Consider the following 18,405-nt stretch of genomic DNA (forward strand, 5'->3'; position numbering starts at 1 on the left):
CCGCCACTGCCACTGCCACTGCCACTGCCACTGCCACTGCCCCCGTAAGAGCCGCACCTTATCAGTGATGCCAGAAGTCCCAACACTCAGCCGTCCCAGCAGGCGAATCATGGACTGACGGACAGAACGCACAGACCGCTGAAGATCCACAAAGTGCATCCTCCAGGGAGGCAGCCCCGTGGGTCACGAAGAGCAATCGGGAGGCCGGAGCTGCCTGTGCTGCAGGAGCCGGATGCTGTGACCACAGGAGTGTTCGGTAAGTACCGAGTTTGTTTGAGCAGAAGATGAGGAAGAGTGAAAAGATCGATCAGGCCCAGATCGGGGAGAGTTAGGGTCCAGACAGAACAGGACAAGAGCAGCTCTGATGGTTTCTAGAATCAGGCTCCTTGTTTTAAAGATGGGGCCGTGACGGTTCACAGGTATCAGCTGGGACTCCGCACTCAAAGAGTGGCTTTGGGGCCAAGGCAATCGAGGCGCCCTGCAGCCTCGGTCTGAGGTGTGCGTCCTCCACGTGTGTGTTTGTGTGCTCAGGCTGCCTGGGCACAACACCAGAACTGTGCGGCTCACACAACAGACACTTACTGTCTCCTAGTTCTGGAGGCTGGAAGTCCGAGATCAAGGCGCCAGCCACCTCGGTTTCTCGGGGGATGTCTCTTCCGGGCTGGTAGACACAGCCACCTTCCTGCTGTGTCCTCTCACGGTGGAGAGATGGAGTGTCTTCTAAGGACACTAACGCTGTCAGATCGGCAGCCCCCAGCAGTTATGACCTCATTTAACCTTCATTCATTATGGCCACACTGGGGGGCTAGGGCTTCAGCATGAAGAATGGGGGGCACAAACACTGGGCAAATACAGGGTTCGGATACACTGCGTCTCCCCCAGCATATCGTGTATCTGCTCTGTTGTCCCCCCACAGCTGGCACAGCGCTCGGCCCCCAGTGAGAACGTGGACGGGCAGGGAGGGAGAGGAAAGTGCTATATGCCGCCAGTCACCGCTCGAGGTGCTGGGGAGGTGGGCTGGGCTGGGTGAGAGACCACCACCCCGGGCAGGAGCTGAGCACAGACGTCATCAGATCTCTTCCCCTAGGAGACCCTGGAGAGAGAAAGATCCTCGTCTTCAGAAGAAATAGAACGGGGAGAGGGGGTCAGGGGCTGGCAGAGGAAGGGAGATGAGGGCAGGCGGGAGAGACGGATGGAGCAGTGACGAGAGGAGGACAGAGTCCAGAAGCCAGCAGGTCAGGGTGGGGCGGGGGGGTGGAGTGAGGGGCTTGCCTGGATTCAGAAGATGCCTGGTTCAAACCTCAGGTCCACCACGACTGGCAGGGAGGTCTCATTCGCATCATCTCTCTGAGTCTCCAACTCATTTATCAGTGAAGTAAGGGTGTCTTAGCTCAGGCCGCTGTGACAAGGTATGACAAGCTGTGGGGCTCAAACACCAGAAATTTATATCTCACGGGTCTGGAAGCTGCAAGTCCCAGATCAAGGTGCCAGGAGATTCGGCTCCTGGTGTGCAGAGAGCTGTCTTACGTTGTGCACTCGCATTGTGGAAAGCAGAGAGAGAAGCTACTCTCTGGTGTCTCTTCTCATAAGGGCACTAATCCCACATGCGGGCTCTACCCTCATGACCTAATGCCCTCCAAAAGGCCCCACCTCCTAACATTGTCACATTGGGGATCGGGGTGACACACACGTGCAGTACAGTGTGTAAACACAGGGATCCATAAAGCCAATGTCTCCAGATTTCCTTCAAAGAACACTGGCTTTTCATAGTGGCACACGGCAGGTCCTCAGTAAACAGTCGTGGAATAAAAGGAAGGAGAAAGGACGAGAAAAATCACGTTATAAACCGCCAAGTCTGAAGCAGACGTCAGTGCTTACTTTTCTCCCCAAACACGAGGAACCCTTGGAGAAGCGCTTTCTGCATCATACCTGACTTTCTAGCCTAAACTCTGGGTCCTAAAATTCAGTCAGTCCAAGAAAACATTCCCCAAGCATGTCCTGTGCACCTGTCATGATGCCAAAATCAGCAAGAGACAGAACAGGACCCAGAGCGTTCTCTCAAATCATTTCCAATCCTGGCGGAAGAGGTGGCGTTCGAGAAACGTGGATGCTGTTCCCGGAGACAGAATGAAGCCCAGGGCGGGGACAATAGGGACCAAAGTTCCAAAGCCTGGCCTTTCCTCTAACGAGCCCATCGTGGGCACCGCTGAGGAAGCGCAGCATCCGCTGGTCTGACAGATCTCATCGGAAGAAATAACATCAGGCACGTACATTTTCCCCTACACTTAGGACTCCCTCCTCTGCATTTGCTGTCATGTTCTGACATTAATTGAGCTGTCTTCGCTACTAAAAATAAACTCCAGGTCAAATGCAATGAGCCAAAAACCTCAATATGAAACCACAAGAAATAAATAGTAAAATGGGCCAATACGAGAGGTGTTTTGAAAAAGTTTCTGTTTCAAGTGTAGCATTCCAAGGGGGTCAGAGGTTCTTTCGGTGTGGTGGACAGCAAACACAGGAAGTGACCTTTACCCACGCACCTACGGCTGACGACGGGGGCTGGCTCGTGACCACAGGCAGGCAGGCAGAAGCTGTCAGGGACGCCCTCTCCCTAAGGCCCAGAGGGGGTCGACTTGGGAGCGTCGAACAGGAGCTAAGAGATGCTCCCAAGGAGAGGGGTCCGAAAGAGCAAGGCAGAGGTCAAAGGGAAGAAGCCCACCTGTGTGAATGTCCAGGGAGGGGCCTGGATGAGAGAGTAACGCTGAGAAGGTCAGGAGCGCGACAGGTAAGCGGAGGGAGGAGAAGCAAGTCAGGGCCCAGGCTCACGCATGGGGAAGGCACAGCTGCCCCCCGACCAGCGAGCAGCCCAGGTAAGTTGCTCTCTAGCCAGGGCTGCAGGCAGACGGCTCCCAGTGGGAGCAAGCAGTGCCTTTAGGACAAGGAGACCACGGCACAGCACAGATGCTTGGGCCATTATCAGAGCCTCCATCACCAACCAGCCGTGCCCCGGACGTGCTCAGGACCGAGGGCCTCTGAATCCCAGCATCTACTCTGCTCTGTCTGCTCCCAGGAGCTGAATGTCAGGGAAATTCCTCTCCCGTCACCCCCACACAGACCTGCCAAGCCTCCCCTCCATTCACAGAATGTAAGCAACACTGCTCACTTTTGCAGTCACATCATCAAGAGAAGGTTCTTCAAGCTTTCACATCTTCTACCCCAGTGACTGGAGTCCCATCTGCCCTTCCCTCTGAAAGCTCACTGCCTGGATCAGGCGCCCACCACAAAACTCTAGGACTGGCTGAGTGCCTGAGAGACGAAAATGGCACACAGCACTTGCACAGGAAGTCCTGTCAGCTGCACTCACTGCAGATGAGTTCCGACACCAGAAGTGGGAAATTAGATCATGAAATGCAAATGAATGGGGGGCATGGAAGCGCTCCAGGGTGCAAAGTTCCACAGGGCAGAAAGGCTTCTGAACTGCCAATCCCCTCAGCTCCCAGTGGGTCCCGTCCGTGTGCATCTTTCAAGAGCCCGAAGAGGCAACGCCCTCTCCAAGAAGCATCCCCAAGGGACAAGGGCCCCGCCCCAGGCCTCCCGCAAACCTGGTGCATCTGGAGTGCCCTACCTGTGCACCACTCCTCCCACCTGGGCTGAAGGAAAGGCCTCGTGCTCCCCATCTCTGTGTGTCGCGAGATGACTCAGCACGGGAGACTGGAAACACAAATGCACTCGGGAAGATGTCACGCGCGAGAGAAAAGACGACTCGAGTCGCACGTTAACACAATCCCGCCGCCTTCTCAGTCCCGACTCCCTGCCTTCGCGGGGCCCGCGCTTCCTCACCCCCTTTCCACCCCACGCTGCTTCCGAACTTGTGGTAGGAGCCTGTCTCCTTCTTTCCTCAAGTTACTCTTTTCGACATCACCTTTAAATGGACAATTACAACGGACCTCATTCGTTGCTCTAGGCTTTGAACACTTTCTTCTCTTGGTTGTCTGTCTCTCTGCCCTCTCCTCCCTCCTTTTCCACAAGCCATTTATTTGTTCTGTCCACATCCACGACGGGAGGCCTGACCCTAGGGTGTCAGGACCTGGGAGACAGTCCTTGCTGGAACAAGCTCACCAGCGACTGGGAGGATGGACGGGGCAGGGCGCAAAAAACCACAGGGTGTAATGGAGGCCGGCCCGAAGCTGCGGGCTGCAGGCCAGCGGAAGCAGTAAGCAGCTCTGCTCAGGGCTCAGGGCTGGGATGGGGGTTTGGGGTGGGTCTGTGCACAACCTGCAAGATGATTCACGGCAGATTTGGCGGCAGGTGAAAGGCAGAGAGGAGCCCATCAAGGACTTCACAATAGCCTGAGGCATGGAAGGACCTCTACATGATGTAATTAATGCATTTAAAAAAATAAAATAAAACAAACCTCCCATTTCAGAGCATTTCCGCCCCTATTGCAGGCACCGTGCTAAGCTCTTTATCTCCATGTCTCATCCTATACCCACAACATCCTCCTGAGGCAGGCGCTAATACTAGCCCAATTTTACAAATGAAGACACTGAGGCTCGAGGAGGCTGAATGATTTCGCCCAAGGGGAGGCAGGTAGCAAAACCAGGACAAACTGGGTCTGCCTCTGAGAGCCCTCAGTATTCACCTCTCACCCTTCACCCCAGGCAGCTTCAGACCTGTGTGGCTGGAGCGGGCCATACAGGGAGGATGGCAGAGAGAGAGATCACACCCTAGATGTCCCCAGAGGCTTTTTGATCTGATCAAGTAATCGCCCTCCACGCTCCTCCTCGTCTTCTCCCTGGTGCAGTCTGCACGGGTCTCAGCAGGACAGCGGGAAGAAAGGAGTGGTTCAGCCACACGGGAAATGGGGGACTCCTTCCCTGGTGAGGGACAGAAGGAGAGCTCCCAAAGCACGAGGTCCGGGCGACCAGATGCTGAGAGCCAGGTCCCATGTGTCAGGGTGAGGTGACAGGAAGCCTACTTCCCAAGCGCCATGGAGCAGCACAGGAGGCCAGGCCGAGAAGTCAAGGACCGCAGCCCAAGTCACGCTGCAAGAGATCACCAATCCCCAAAGCCACTATTGATCCCATACGACTCAAAAGGAGAAAATCTCTTACCTTAATTCTCCAAATCTTAAGACAACACAACTTTACTTGAGAAGGACGTTCTCAAGTCCCTCTGGAGTGTCAAATGGATATGTACATTTTTCGGGTTAAAAGCACCTAATCCCAGGTATATCAGGATTCTGAAAATATACAAGGATAAAAAATTGTTAGCATCCATGTCCACATGAACAGATCTGGTAATGAGATATTTCATTTATTTAAAAACTAAGAAGTACCTATTTACCATACGCTCCATGAGAAGAACTGGAAGAGCAGACATTGACTGAGCACGTATTATGTGCCAATTGCTATTTCAATGCATTGCCATTTAATCCCGTGAGATTGGTTTTAATAGCTCCGTATTTTGGAAGTCGAGTCAGAGGCCGGCCAGAACGGACAGTCAGGTCTTCCTGACCCCCGAGCCCTCACCCGCCGGCCACATTCCTCCTCCCAACTAAGACTTGCATTTGTCTGATTCCAGGAATTCTGGCTAAAGGGGAAAGAGAAACACATCTCGTCACTTCATGCTGAGACGGCCTGTTCCTGGAGCCTGCACATTCCACAGATGGTGGGGATTACATGCACCACGGATGCTGCGTCGGGTTAATTTCGTTGTAACTTTTATCTGAGCTCGACACTGTCATCTGGTAACACAGGATCAGTGGACATCACGCATTACTCAGGGACTCGCCAGGGATTCCTATCCTAACTGATAACTGAGGCAGCTACACGGGGGAGCCCAAAGGGCTTAGACAGTGCAGGGCCACCGCTGGGCTCGCCAGCTCCACGAGGCCCTCCTAGGTGCCCCGAAGCCGGGCCGAATGCTCGGCAGGGTGGGCCACTCAGACACTGACCTCTCCTTCGAGGGACAGTGTGGCACCCCCAGAAAGTCACGCTATTGCATTTACAACGGGGCAACCCTTTCCCCTTCCAGACCTCTGTCCTGCCCCCCTCTCTGCGAAAGCCCCCCAGCACTTGGACGCCAAATCATCAAGAAGATGGAGCTCAGTGAACACACACTCAGAAGAAAGAAGACTGACTAGTTCCAAAGGGGAATTGCCCTCAATTTGGGAACAGCTGGAGAAACATCCTTCCCCCAAAGGCAGAAGCCAGGTGGCCCGAATTCCCCACCATCAATTCCCTCTCTCTTCCAGGAAAAAAACGTGACCATAATTTGCTTCTCTGAGACCCTGTGGTTGTCACATTCCTCCCTTGGATGTGCTACTGTCACCGTGGGACCTATCACAGCTCTGCCAGCCTGAGAGAGTTTGTCTCCTACCTTCAAACGCTGGCTGAATCCCTTGGGCATTCGGTGCCCCAGCTCCCAGCAGGAGTGGGTGGACTCCCCCTTACTCGCAAAAGTCCCCCGGACCGACATTGCGTTCAGAAAGATGCCGTCTGCACATCCACGCTCCCGTGGGCAGCCTCCTATGCTTCTCAGACATTGTGACCTGGAAGGCACTTTGTCCTTATTGTCAAAATGCATTGGTTTCATGTCCCCAAAAGGGCAGTGGCTCCGCTCCCCAGTTGACTGTGGGCACTTTGTCAGGCTGCCTGGGTTGGCATCCCAGTTCTACTGAAAAAGACTTTTTAGGAGCCTGAGCAAGCTACTGTCTGAACCTCAGTTTCTCATCTTAAAGGTCTGTTGTTAGCGCTAAGCGAGAATCTTTGCAGAGCTGAGTACTTGGCCTGGCACATTACCAACGCTCAGAAGAGTCAGCGATTGTGCATACCGCTTAAGCAAATGCTCAGGCCTTAAGGTCTTAGCCTCCTCCCAACGGGGGTGGGGGAGGTCTCCCCTCTTCCAAGGTCACCACAATGACTTCATCAGTGTAGGGGCTCAGGGAACAAGTGAAGCCGATGAGAACGAAGCTAAGCCTGGTGTCTGAGTCAAAGGGCCTCGGCCCCAGCCTCATGTGACCCTCACGTCTCAGTGTATTCATCCGTGAGATGCAGTGGATGAGAACCGTGACCCATCTCCTGGCCGTGCCGCCGGGCTTAAACGACATTGTGCGTGCAAAAGGTGCCCCGTAAACCATAAGGCACTAGGGAAATGGAGTGCACACGAACCAGCAACAGGGCCATTCACAAGCGTCTGCTGTACGGGACACTTGGCTGAGGAACATCTTCCTGAGACCTTACTGAGCGCCCACGATGACCCCGGGAGACCGGGTCACAGCACAACCCACGCCCCCATTTTACAAACGTGGAAACTGAAGCTCACAGAGGATAACGGGCTGCCTGACACCAAACCACGAACACACGGCTCCATCCTCGCTTTGCAAGCTCGCTCTGTTCCTCCTTCTAAGGGGCTGGCGACAACCCAGAGAGGCAGCTCCCGCCCAGAAAGAGCCTCTTTCCAAAGCAGCCAAACTGATTAATGTTTTTAATTAATGTTTTAGACCATGGAGCAGTGTTCCATGGAAATTAAGGAGCTAAAATGCCTAAGTTTCTCTCAGGAGGCAGCTTGCTGCCCGAGCTGGGGGAGGGGCCCTGGATAGGCCAAGGTGGCCAGGATAGAAAGGTCACAGTCCCAACTCAATGAACTGAGCCTGGCTGGCAGTACGGTCACTTCTTACCTATAAGACAAGCCAGGGATAAAGGAGACTGGCCCAGCACAGGGCAACGGGACTGGCTCGGCCACTCGTCCTCAGGATCAGGCCGGCCCAGCGGAAGCTGGAGCTCGGGTGCCAAGGGAGGCCTGACACGCAGCCTGTGCCTGGGGCCTGGGCCTGAAGGGTGCGGTGGCTGCTGCTCCCAAGCCCTCCTGCCTGACACACTGTCCCCAGGATGGAACAGTCACCTGCTCCGTGGCTGACAGATACCCTGCCCTTGTGCCTGAAGCAGGGGACCGTGGGCTTTCTCAGGATGCTGACAATACTTCCCTGCCCTGGTGTCACTCCGGATGGCGGAAGATCACTGGTGGGACCCGATGCTGTGCTCTGACGAATGAGGAGCCTGAGTGCCCATGACAAGCCCCCAAGGTTCCCAGGAGGTGAGAGGCAGATGGGGGCTCAGACATCGGCCCCTTGGCCACTGTGTTCTGGGATCTTCCTTACTGTGCCAGCAGAGTTCCAAGCATGTCACAGACTCAGAGCATCTCTTCTCCACAACCCAAAAGGCCGGGCTGTAATACCTTTCCTTCACGGCGCACGGAGTTCCACTGCGGGTGAGGCTGCCTCATTCTCAAGGCAGCTGGCCTTAAATGCCCCCTGGTTGTTGCCTGGGCAATGGGTCCAACTGGGTGCACTGACGGCAGCCAGGACCAGCCACCACACAGGCAGGGGCCCTGGGCTGCTCAGCAGGAGACAGTGAACCAGCCATCAAATGAACCACTGCACGAGAATTCCTGACCTGGAAGTAGTCAAAATGCCATCCAGTCACAGCAAAGCGACCACGGAGGTGGACTGAGGCACCTACAGGAGCAGAGGACAGGTCAGCTCCCCACCCACCCACCGCTCAGGAAGCTCCTGAGCGCATCCGCGGCCTTGGGATGTGCTCGCTCCCCCGTGGAGAAGGCCCTGGAAGAGGACACAAACTCCGGAACTCCTGTGCTTCTCCTGGAGGGTCAGCAAAGCTGGGGAAAGCCTCCGGCCTGGCCCACGGTTTGCTCCCACTATGAGATCCAGCGGGCTTGAACGCAGAGGCAGCATCTGCAAGCTCAGGACACAGGCTGCCCCGGGGCAGAGCTCGTCTGCACCAGTTAACAGCTGTGCATCCTGGGCAATCTACTTAACCTCTCAGATCGTCATCTGTAAATCAGGGCTGGTGAGGGCAGTTACCTTCCAGGACGGGGTGGGGACCTCTGCAGTGTATGCAAAATGCTCAGATGTCAAGCTGGAAGTACTTTATTAATACTTTGCTATTCTCAGAGCCTAATTGCCATCATTGTTCTTAATTGCCTGGCAGGCAGATTACATAATCTTGGATTTGAATCCTGGCTCTGCCATTTCCTAAGCATGTGACCACGGGCCGATCACTTGACCTCCCTCTGCCTCAGTTTGCTCATCTACAAAACATAGATGTGACCACCAGCCGTACTGGACCACCAAGGATGACAGGACACAGGTTACAAACTAAATCAAGTGGTACGGTATGAGCCTTCAAGAACGAAGAACCCAATCCAAACTGAGGGACATTCCACAAAGCAAATGGCCCGGACTCTTCAAAACTGTCACGGTCCAGAACAGCCGAGGAACTGTTCCAGGATAAGGAGACATGGCCGCTAAGACAATGGTGGCCTGGAATCAGGAAAATCCAGGGATGTTACTGGGACAACCGATGAAGTTGTGCGTCGCCTGTGGATTAATTAGATAATGCAATTGTAGCAATGCTCGGTTTCCTGAGGTCGATCTTTACACGGCCATTAAGGAAGAAGAGATCGTCCTCGTTCTTAGGAAGCACACACTGGATATTTAGGGATAAAAGGACATGTCTGCAACTTCCTCTCAAGTGGTTCAGGAAAAAAACAGTGTGTGAGGAAGGGGGTCGGGTGGAGAGTGAGGTAACAATCGGTGAATCTGGGCGTACGGGAGTCCTTTGTATCATCCTGGTCATTTTTTTCTGCCTGTTTGAAATCCTATCCCAATACGAGACGACCCAGAGCTCAGGAGCAGGGTGGAAGAAACAGGCCTAGAGGGTTGAGTATCAACCACCCGCACAAGCCAAAAGCACAAGCCTTTCTCAGCCAAAGCCACATCACCTTATTACGTACACACGTTACGATTTATTGTGTAGAAAACTACAAAGGATAAAACTGAAATTTAATTTGAACCACGACCCCTCCCGCCAAGAAAAAGAAACACAAATGGATGGCTCCCTCTACAACTTCTACTCCGGCACCCCCGGCTGGGCCTGGAGGGCCCACATCCTTGGCATCGAGCAGGAGCCAGGAGCGGCACCCTGGACAATGGCAGAGGTCGTGGGAAGGCAGCCGAGGTGGACTTCGGCTACACGCCAGCGTGGCAGGAACTGCCTGCCACCCCAGGCATCTGGTCCTCCCAACAACCCTTCAGGCAAATGCTATCGCATTCCCATCTCACCCTGCAGGGAACTGAGGCTGGAGGGAACCTCATACCCTGCTTTTCTATCTCGAATGTGGGTGAGCTGGGATGTGAGGAATTTCCACAGGCAGAAGGCAGGCAGGCACTTTGGGGCAATAACGCAGCCAGCACCAAGACCAGTCCTTCCCCTGAAGCCAAGGCCCCTGGTCCATTGCAGCGGGAAGCTGCAAGGTGCCGAGACCCCAGCTCCCCGCCCTGCGTTCTCCCCGCAAAGCCACTCAGCACTTGCACCGTAGCTGCTCAGCGCTTGTTTGTAGACGCACTGACAGACATGCATCTTTTCCAAGGAGCACGACAAGGCACAGATGATCTCTGGGAGACCCATCTCAAACTTTCTTTTTTGCATGACACGTTTGACTTTCCCTCACGAACATCCTCCCACTTCCCCTCCCACCCCAGAGGTGTTAGATTATTAAATCAGCTCCGAAAACTTCCTTCCCTACCAGCAGCTCGGGTCTAGTCACCCGAACATCAAAGCCTCACGCTGTGCAGATAAAAACGCCACAATGCAGGCCAGTCTGCACGCCACCTCCTTGGTGCCCTCCGTGGGGAGGCGAGTGGGCTGGGTGGAAGGGTGATGGTGAACTGTACAGGCAAACACAACGCAGAGTCAAACGCCCGCCCCTCTCCCCAAGTCCAGGTCTGCTAGGTGACCTTGCAAGTCCCTTCCACACTGGGGGCCTCTTGCAAAGGAAGGGGGTTGGACTGGCCAATCTCTAGGTCTATTTCAGATCTAAAAATCACTGATTCCATCTCTTCTCAGCTCAGAGTCTCTACTTCCTGATCTGTAATGACAGTTCATTTACATACAGGAAAAAAAAAAAAAGATAGTGTGGTTGCTTTTATACCCTAGGCTGTAGTTTTTGGTGACTCAGAGAGGAGAATATATATTTCCACTCAGCTCAAAAGAGTGTTCCCTCCATTCTCCCATTACTCAAATGATGTAAAGTCACTGGGCCAATGGGACCCCTGGGGAAGTTCCAGGCTACTGGGAGTTTAAACGTTGGTGAGCATAAGTTAGGCAGGGAATTCCCCACGGTGGACAGGTGCACCAACAGGTGGGCTGGATGGAGATCCCCTCCCTGAGAAAAACATCCCTTACGCACTCACCCCCCATCTTCTAGGGAGCCAGGGCAACACGGGGTCCCAGAATGAAGGTCACCTCTTCCAGGAAGCCAGTGCTGGATCACCACCCATCCCAAAGCTCCTAGATTACAGAAGCTCAAAAAAACCATTGCTAAAATAAGAAATACTGGCTGAATGAATGAAGCACGCTGCTTCCACAAAGCTTAAGTAATCCATACCCCAGAACACGAGCTGCCTGTTATATGCTAGGTGCTGGGGATAAAATGGTGAACAAAGCCAACATTTACCCATCGAGCCATCGTCCAGAGCAGCGGCTGAAAAGTGCTGGCAGATGATGACCTTGCTTCAGATCATGCATCTTTCCACGGGAGTCCACATACAACAATGGACCAACCCTCATTTCAATTCTGGACAATTCTGAACGGCCATTCCAGCTCCAGGGCTCCCACGGGTTGGCGGAGGCCTTTGCTGGGACATTGTCACAGCTCGTCTTCTCTCTCTGCCCAGTCCTGATATCTCCCCGCTTCCGTCCTCCTCCACCCCTACCCCCCGTTTCAAAGCTCTTCGTCCCAAAGGCACCCCATAATAAACATCCTGCCTACTAATCTACATCTCAGCATTCGCTTTCCAGGGAGTCCAATGTGCATCAGGAAGGTTCTTACGTTGATGCTCAGGCTCTGAGCCACCAGGATGAAGTCTCTAGGACCAGGACAGTAAACGGACCATGCTTCCTCTGAGCACCCTACTGACAAGAGGGCTGAAGCCTGAGTTCAAGGCCACAAACAATGAATGAGAGCGTGAAGCAGCAAACACCTGCCATTGTTTTAATGTGTAGCCGAGTCTCAGATCCTTGAGGGAGAGACTCATTTCCTCATCTTTGTTCCCCAGCACCTAGTAGGGGCAAGGAGCTCAGTAAGATGTCAGCTGAACGATTAGGTGATGAATGGAGGGGTGGACAAACAGCTGTGGTCGAACAAAGAAGTCACATCTAAAGCAGCTAGATGCGAAATGAAAGGTGATGATGACTTGGTACAGGTTAAATTATCTTTCACGTAGCGTTTATCACAGTTCTCAAGATAACACTGACAATGAAGATGACAGCTAAGCAATCATGAACGACTTCCTAGAGAAGGTGGCCTGTGATCAGCAAAGAAGACAATGGGGAAGGCAGAAAAAAGAGGAGAAAAGAGACATCCGCATGAGCAAAACTGAGTCCAGAGTCTGCTCATCAGATACAGAGTAAACAACAACGCCCTCATCACGGGGCTACTGGGACAGCCCAGCAGTACAAAGTGGGGAAGCCGCCCATAATCGTAACCATAACACCCAGCGTCACGAATGTGGGCTACGACATTCCACTACCAGCGGAGGCAGCAGTTGACAGAAGGTCCTTAACACAGTGCTGCCTCTGGAGACTTAACCCTACAGTGACAGGAAGCCGTCAGGGCTGTGGAACAGAAGGCGCTAAGTGAGAGCAGGTAACTCAAGCTTCAGAACTGACACAAGATTTTTTAAATCGTACGTCCCTTCAGCTGTCAGCGGTTGCTTCTAACTCCTAGTCGGCCGTGCTCCTGAAGCAGGGGAGGACTTGGGGAGGTGCCCAGAGCCTCCATTCAGAGAAGGTGGCCTCAGGGGCAGAATCAACACCAGAGAACCCCAGACCCTGGACTTAGTACCCCTAAGAAGCATACAGACCCTGGGGGTCATCCCCATCCAGGCACCCGCCCCACCCACCAAATGTCCTCATTTCTGGGGTGATGCTCGGCGTCACGGCATGCTGAGGGAAACGGGGAATAAACAGGAGCCCGGAGCTTGTGCAAACAAGAGTAAGTGTCGAGGACAATGGGAGAGGGATAAAGTTTACTCAGGGAAGTTATGAAACGAGTGACGTCACAGAGGCTATTTGTTAAGCAGTGCAGTGAATTCTAGGAAACACAGATGCCTTTGGCCTATTACTACTCATCTCTGAGCCAGCAGCATCTACAAGGCTTAATAAATGCTGGGGCCATCAGAGGAGGGAGGGCAGGGATGACAGCTCAAAGAGCAGACGTCTAGGGCCAGCCGGGATGCCAGGTGTCAGGTGGAAGTCACAGGGAGGCAGCAATGCTCAGTTTGAGCGCAGAGGCTGCTGCTGAGCAAGCGGGGCTGGATCAGAGGCTCCACCACTTCCTTCCTGCACGACCTGGGCTAGGTGGAGCTGCCTTCCTGAGCCTCAGCCTTATCTGTAAGCAAACCTATCAGAATGCCCGTAGGAAACGTGCAGCACCTATGCAAAGCACCCGACAGAGCTCGTGCTCCACGAGCAGGTGCTGGTGTTATTTAATCATAGGTCCCAGGCCTGTGTAAGAACCACCCAGGGCTACTCCTTCCAACAGCTCTCCACAGATCCCAAGGGGCTCAAGAGTCTCCGGTGAGGCCCCTTTTTGATGAGCTGGGTGTGGGGCAGCAGGGAGCCATAACTCATTCTAACCCAAACACCTCTCCTTCAGCAGTTACCTGTATGAGGCCTGCACACAGATTTCAGTCCTGCACAAGGGGTTTGAGGGCTTGAGAACAAAATGATAGCGTCCAACATTCATCCTCTTATTTTACTAGAGAAAAAATATGAAGGCTCCAGAAACCAAGGAGCTCGTCTAAACTCACACAGCAGGTCGACAGCAGAGGAGGTGCAGCTGGAGACGCTCTCACACACAGGCCATCAAGTTCAAAGGCGGGGGTTGCTGGGTCCCTAACCCGAGGCCTAATGCCTGAGGGTGTGAGACTCCCACACTGTGGGCAAGGAGGTGGTGACCCCAGGGCCTTGGCACCCCGAATGAAAAGCCACAGGTCTCTGCCCTCCAAGCCGGGTTCAAGAAGCAAAAGGGATGTCAAGTGCGGCGTGCAATCCAGGTAGAAGGAGCTGACCCTCTCCACCTCCCCAGTGAGAGATGGTCTCCCCAGGACCACATCCTGGAGCCGGGCTGGGGTTGGGTGAGGAGCCCTGGAGGCAAGGAGGGCCTCAGTCCACAAACATCAGGAATGAGCACGGTGAGGAGGAGAAACCAGTCTCTTCCTTATCATGAAATCGCAGCTCCCAGATCCTCTGACAGGTCTTGTCAAAGTTACGGATAGGTCGCCACCCGCCCACAGGACAGGCCCATGCCAGCAGTCACGTGACTTCTCTCCAGGCGGGGAGGACAGAAGAAGACCAAAATTTCTCACAAATGAAAATGCTCTCAAGTGACCACAGGTCTCTGTCAATTCCAGAATCAGCACAGGCGACAAAGGAAACCGTAGCATCAGATAGCTCCATCCTACACAAACCCTCCTTTCAGCCACTCATCGCCAGCCTCCTCAGTGCCGGGCACTGCTGGGCTCCCCACAGGATCACTAATCCTGATGAGACAGCTATATTGTCCCCAAGTGAGAGATGGATAAATTGAGGCTCAGAGAGTCCCCGAGACACAGCCAGAGTTAAATGCATGTGGTGAGCAGTATCCTGTGTTACCAGCAAGACCTGCACAATGAAGCTCTCTCCAAATCCCCCTGGCTTTACCCTGTGCCCCCAGTCTCTCAGGGAATTAAGTCTGAATGAGGTCGATTTTATTCAACAAGGAAGACACAATGCTCAGCATGGGAGGGGTGCAAGCGGCAGCAAAGCCGCCATCAGAAATTCTATAGTGGGGAGTCCCGCTCCAGATACGGATGGGAAGAAAATGACTTTTGAAGTTTCTTTTAACCCTAAGATTCTGTCAGTCTAAATTGAAATTCCAATCCCACCCAACTTCCCCCGAGACGAATGCAGGCGTTTCTACGGAACCGTTAAGATGTAAGCTTCGGTCTTCCTTAGGGACAACAAGGCTCTTGAAATCCATCCTGGCTTCTCCTGAATAGCCTCCTGGGGAGGCAGGTTCGAGCTGGAGAGCCACGCACTAAAGACTGACAGGCAGTGAACAACGAGATGAGGTTCTGCTTCCCAAAGCCACAGGATGTGGTGAGCAAGAGAAAGCTACCTAGATACACAAACAGCACCACTTAACAGGAACTCACGGGGACTTTTTTTTCTTTCTTTCTTTCTTTATAGCTAGGAAGCCCAAAAATAATTGAAAAGAGTTGAGTCTGGAAGCTTTCTGGAAAAAAAAAAAAAAATCCTGCCTTGTTCTTAAGACAAATTCTAGAGGAACAAGTGTCAATTTGAAGTCATGAAGGTTGCAAGAGCAAGGAGCAGGGTTTTCACCCCAGCCTTCGAATCTAGGAGCCAGGGTGTAAAATCGAGCAAAGGCTCGATTTTGAAGCTCGCTCATTTTTAAGTAAAGGCTGAGGTGCAACTGGAAAGGGTCCTCATGGGAAGTAACCAACTTGGCTGGAGCCAAAACCAGCATTCTCAAAGAAAGTCAGTTAACAGACAGACCAAAAAAAAAAAGGCCTCATTGAGGATAAAAATGTATAAGGTGAATAGGAGACCATGTGCATCTATTGAACTACAATTTATTTAAACTAATAATACCCAGTGTTGAGGCTATGGTGTCGACGGTAGTAGCATAAACAACCTTATTTGAAAGAAATTTGGCAATATGGGTCAAGAGTCAGAAAACTGTGCCTTTTGACTCAATAATCTTTCTGCTGAGAAGGTGTCCAAGGGATTTCCCGAGAAAAGTAATATGTGCAATGATGTTCCCAGCACTGAATTATAGCAAATTACTAGGAACCCTAAGTTTTAACAGAGAACTGGCTTCAAATATGATTTATCGACCCGATGAACCATTACACGCTCTTTAAAAATGATCATTAGTAAAGCGTTTTAGCAAAATGGAAACACACTTGAGATATAATGTCAGATAAAGACAGATTACAAAATATCCCCTCTACCTATGCCTGTACAAAATCATAAATTAATGTATGGACAGACTTATCTATCTGAAAATAATCTGATTGGTTGGGGGGCGGGGCGGTTATTGATTCCATTTCCTCATCCATTTCTATACTTCCTTTGCAGTTACAATGCCGTATGTACGAGGAATGACAAAAATCGTGATGACGATGATGACGATTTTTCATTGGTAAAAGGCACTAGAAACAGAACTCGGTCTGAGAAATGGTCAAAACTCTAGAGGCGCTTGAGGATCGAGTCAAAGAAATGAGACTTCCAGTCGGGGAATGGAGAACGCGGTCACCACGGGGTCACGTGTCGGCGCTGTCAGCCTTCCGGGCCCTGCGGTGCCTGCGGCACTGTGCCGGGTATAAAGTGACGTTGGAGAGGGACACGGGGCCACTCTTCCTGGGTGAAACTCTACCTCCCAGACGCGGGTTTCCGGGTCCCGCCGCATTTATACACTCACGATTCTGGGCTCTAAATAAAATCTGAGAAAACCCTCACCTCAGGACTAGATGAATTTCCCTTACGACTCTCCTAGCGCTGCCTTACAAGTTACCACAAAGTGGTGGCTTAACACGACAGTTACCTCTTCTCTCATAGTTCTGGAGGCTGCAACTCCAAAATCAAGGTGTCGGCAGGGCCACCCTCTCTCGGAAGGCTGTGGGTAAGATCTCTGCTTGCCTGTCTCCTAGCTTCCAGTGTTGTGTGTGTGTGTGTGTGTGTGTGTGTGTGTGTGGACTCAGAGCCTGCCCGACTCCAAGTGTGTGTGTGTGTGTGTGTGTGTGTGTGTGTGTGTGTGGACTCAGAGCCTGCCCGACTCCAGTGTGACTTCATCTTAAGCTTGACATCTGCAAAGACCCTCTATCAAAATAAGGTCGCCTTCACAAGTACGGGAATTAGGACTTAAATGTACCTCTTTGGGGGACACGATTCAGCCCCAGTGCCTGCAGGACCTTCCACGTGGTTCTGACAGATCTGGAACTTCTCCCCAGCTGCCACTTGGAAAACACTGTGCGACTGACTGTTTGTCCAATCTGCCGGGCAACCCTTCCACGAACATTTCCCAAGCTCCCCTCGCCCATGCACGATCCTTGGCTGGGCACAGACGTGGACGAAGGAGGACAGCGCGGAGAAGGGACAGGCACTGCAAGGCCACAGGCCCGCAGGGCCTTCTAACCCCAAAGCGCCCTCGCTAGGAAGCACCCAGGCATCCCACAGGCGCCGACGAATGTCAGTTGGGGTGAACTGACAGGACAGCCTTTTCCAGTCCAGAAATGAGGCCTATGTGTGTGCTCGAGAATTTTTCAACGACCTGCCGTGTGACCTTGGGCAAGTTACAGAACCCCCGAGAGAGAGGTCATCTCCTCATCTAGATGTCTGACCCTGGGATTAAAGGAGTCGCGAAGTACTTGGCATACTCTTCCTTTCTACCTTTACGGCAGGAAAAGCACTGAACAGGTCAGCTGCCCATCCCTTAGATGTCTCCGAGGAGGCTGGGAGAGGGAGTGCATCCCGCCTGAAGTGGCCTCGCTCCTGGCAGTGCCACGGGGCGCACTCTGGAACCAGCTGGACCGAGCCTTGTGTTAGAGGCTGGGCAGGGGCTTGAACAGACCTCAGAGCTGTGTCCGGATCGGACACCTGACTGAGACCATGCCACCCTCTCAGGGCGGCCCCAACCCTAGCCTCTGTCATTTATCTTTATTCCCACTGATATCATATTACGAGCCCACTTTATGTGTCATAGTAGGGCCTGGGGGCGAGGGGTGGGGAGAGAGGGGAGCAAAGACCCAATTCGCAGGACTAACCCTGGCCCTCTCTCCCCACTCTACGCCTTCAAGCCCCCTGCGAGTTGATCCCCCTTCTTCCAGTTCATTCCTCATCTTCTGCTAGAGGCCCCAGGCCTAGTTTTCCATTCAAAGAAAGGCCCTGCCCTCCTTCTGACCTCTCCCTTTATCACAATGGCTGGACACCCATTCCTGTAAAAAGCATGCAAGCTACAATCAGCCTGGGGACGTCCCAGGAGCCACCAGATACACTCATTACCCAAGGAGCTGTCAGGGGTCCCACCCTCCAACGAGTTCTCCAGAGCTGGCATCAGCAGCCCATTGGGGAGGTTGGTCTCTGCGGGGCGAGGGGCCTCAGGCTCAGGGTCCGCTCAGCCAGCCAGCTTCAGGGGCCTGTGTTGGCGGGAAAGGTTCTGAGCATGACCCAGGGAGAGAAAGGAAGAAGACACTTTGATGTCCCCACCAGCAGGCACTCCCAGTGCTGAGCCTAAAAGACAAAGTGGAACCCAACTGTG

At 53.0% G+C, this 18,405-nt stretch overlaps 1 non-coding gene across 50 annotated transcripts in view; it reads right to left on the minus strand.

Annotated features, from left to right (window-relative positions):
• Positions 1 to 18,405, minus strand: part of LOC120595694 (uncharacterized) — a 237,324-nt gene that overhangs the window by 107,670 nt on the left and 111,249 nt on the right. For 48 of the 50 annotated variants that reach the window (XR_005650972.1, XR_005650973.1, XR_005650975.1 and 45 more), the window contains one exon: positions 5,115 to 5,242. This is a non-coding gene — a transcript (uncharacterized LOC120595694). Of the gene's footprint in view, positions 1 to 5,114; positions 5,243 to 5,338; positions 5,558 to 18,405 lie in introns of those variants that run through there. The other 2 variants (XR_005650980.1, XR_005650978.1) reach the window with 2 other exon arrangements.

This window comes from Pteropus medius, unplaced genomic scaffold (genome assembly GCF_902729225.1).
Source record: "Pteropus medius unplaced genomic scaffold, Ma_sr-lr_union100, whole genome shotgun sequence".
NCBI lineage: Eukaryota > Metazoa > Chordata > Mammalia > Chiroptera > Pteropodidae > Pteropus > Pteropus medius.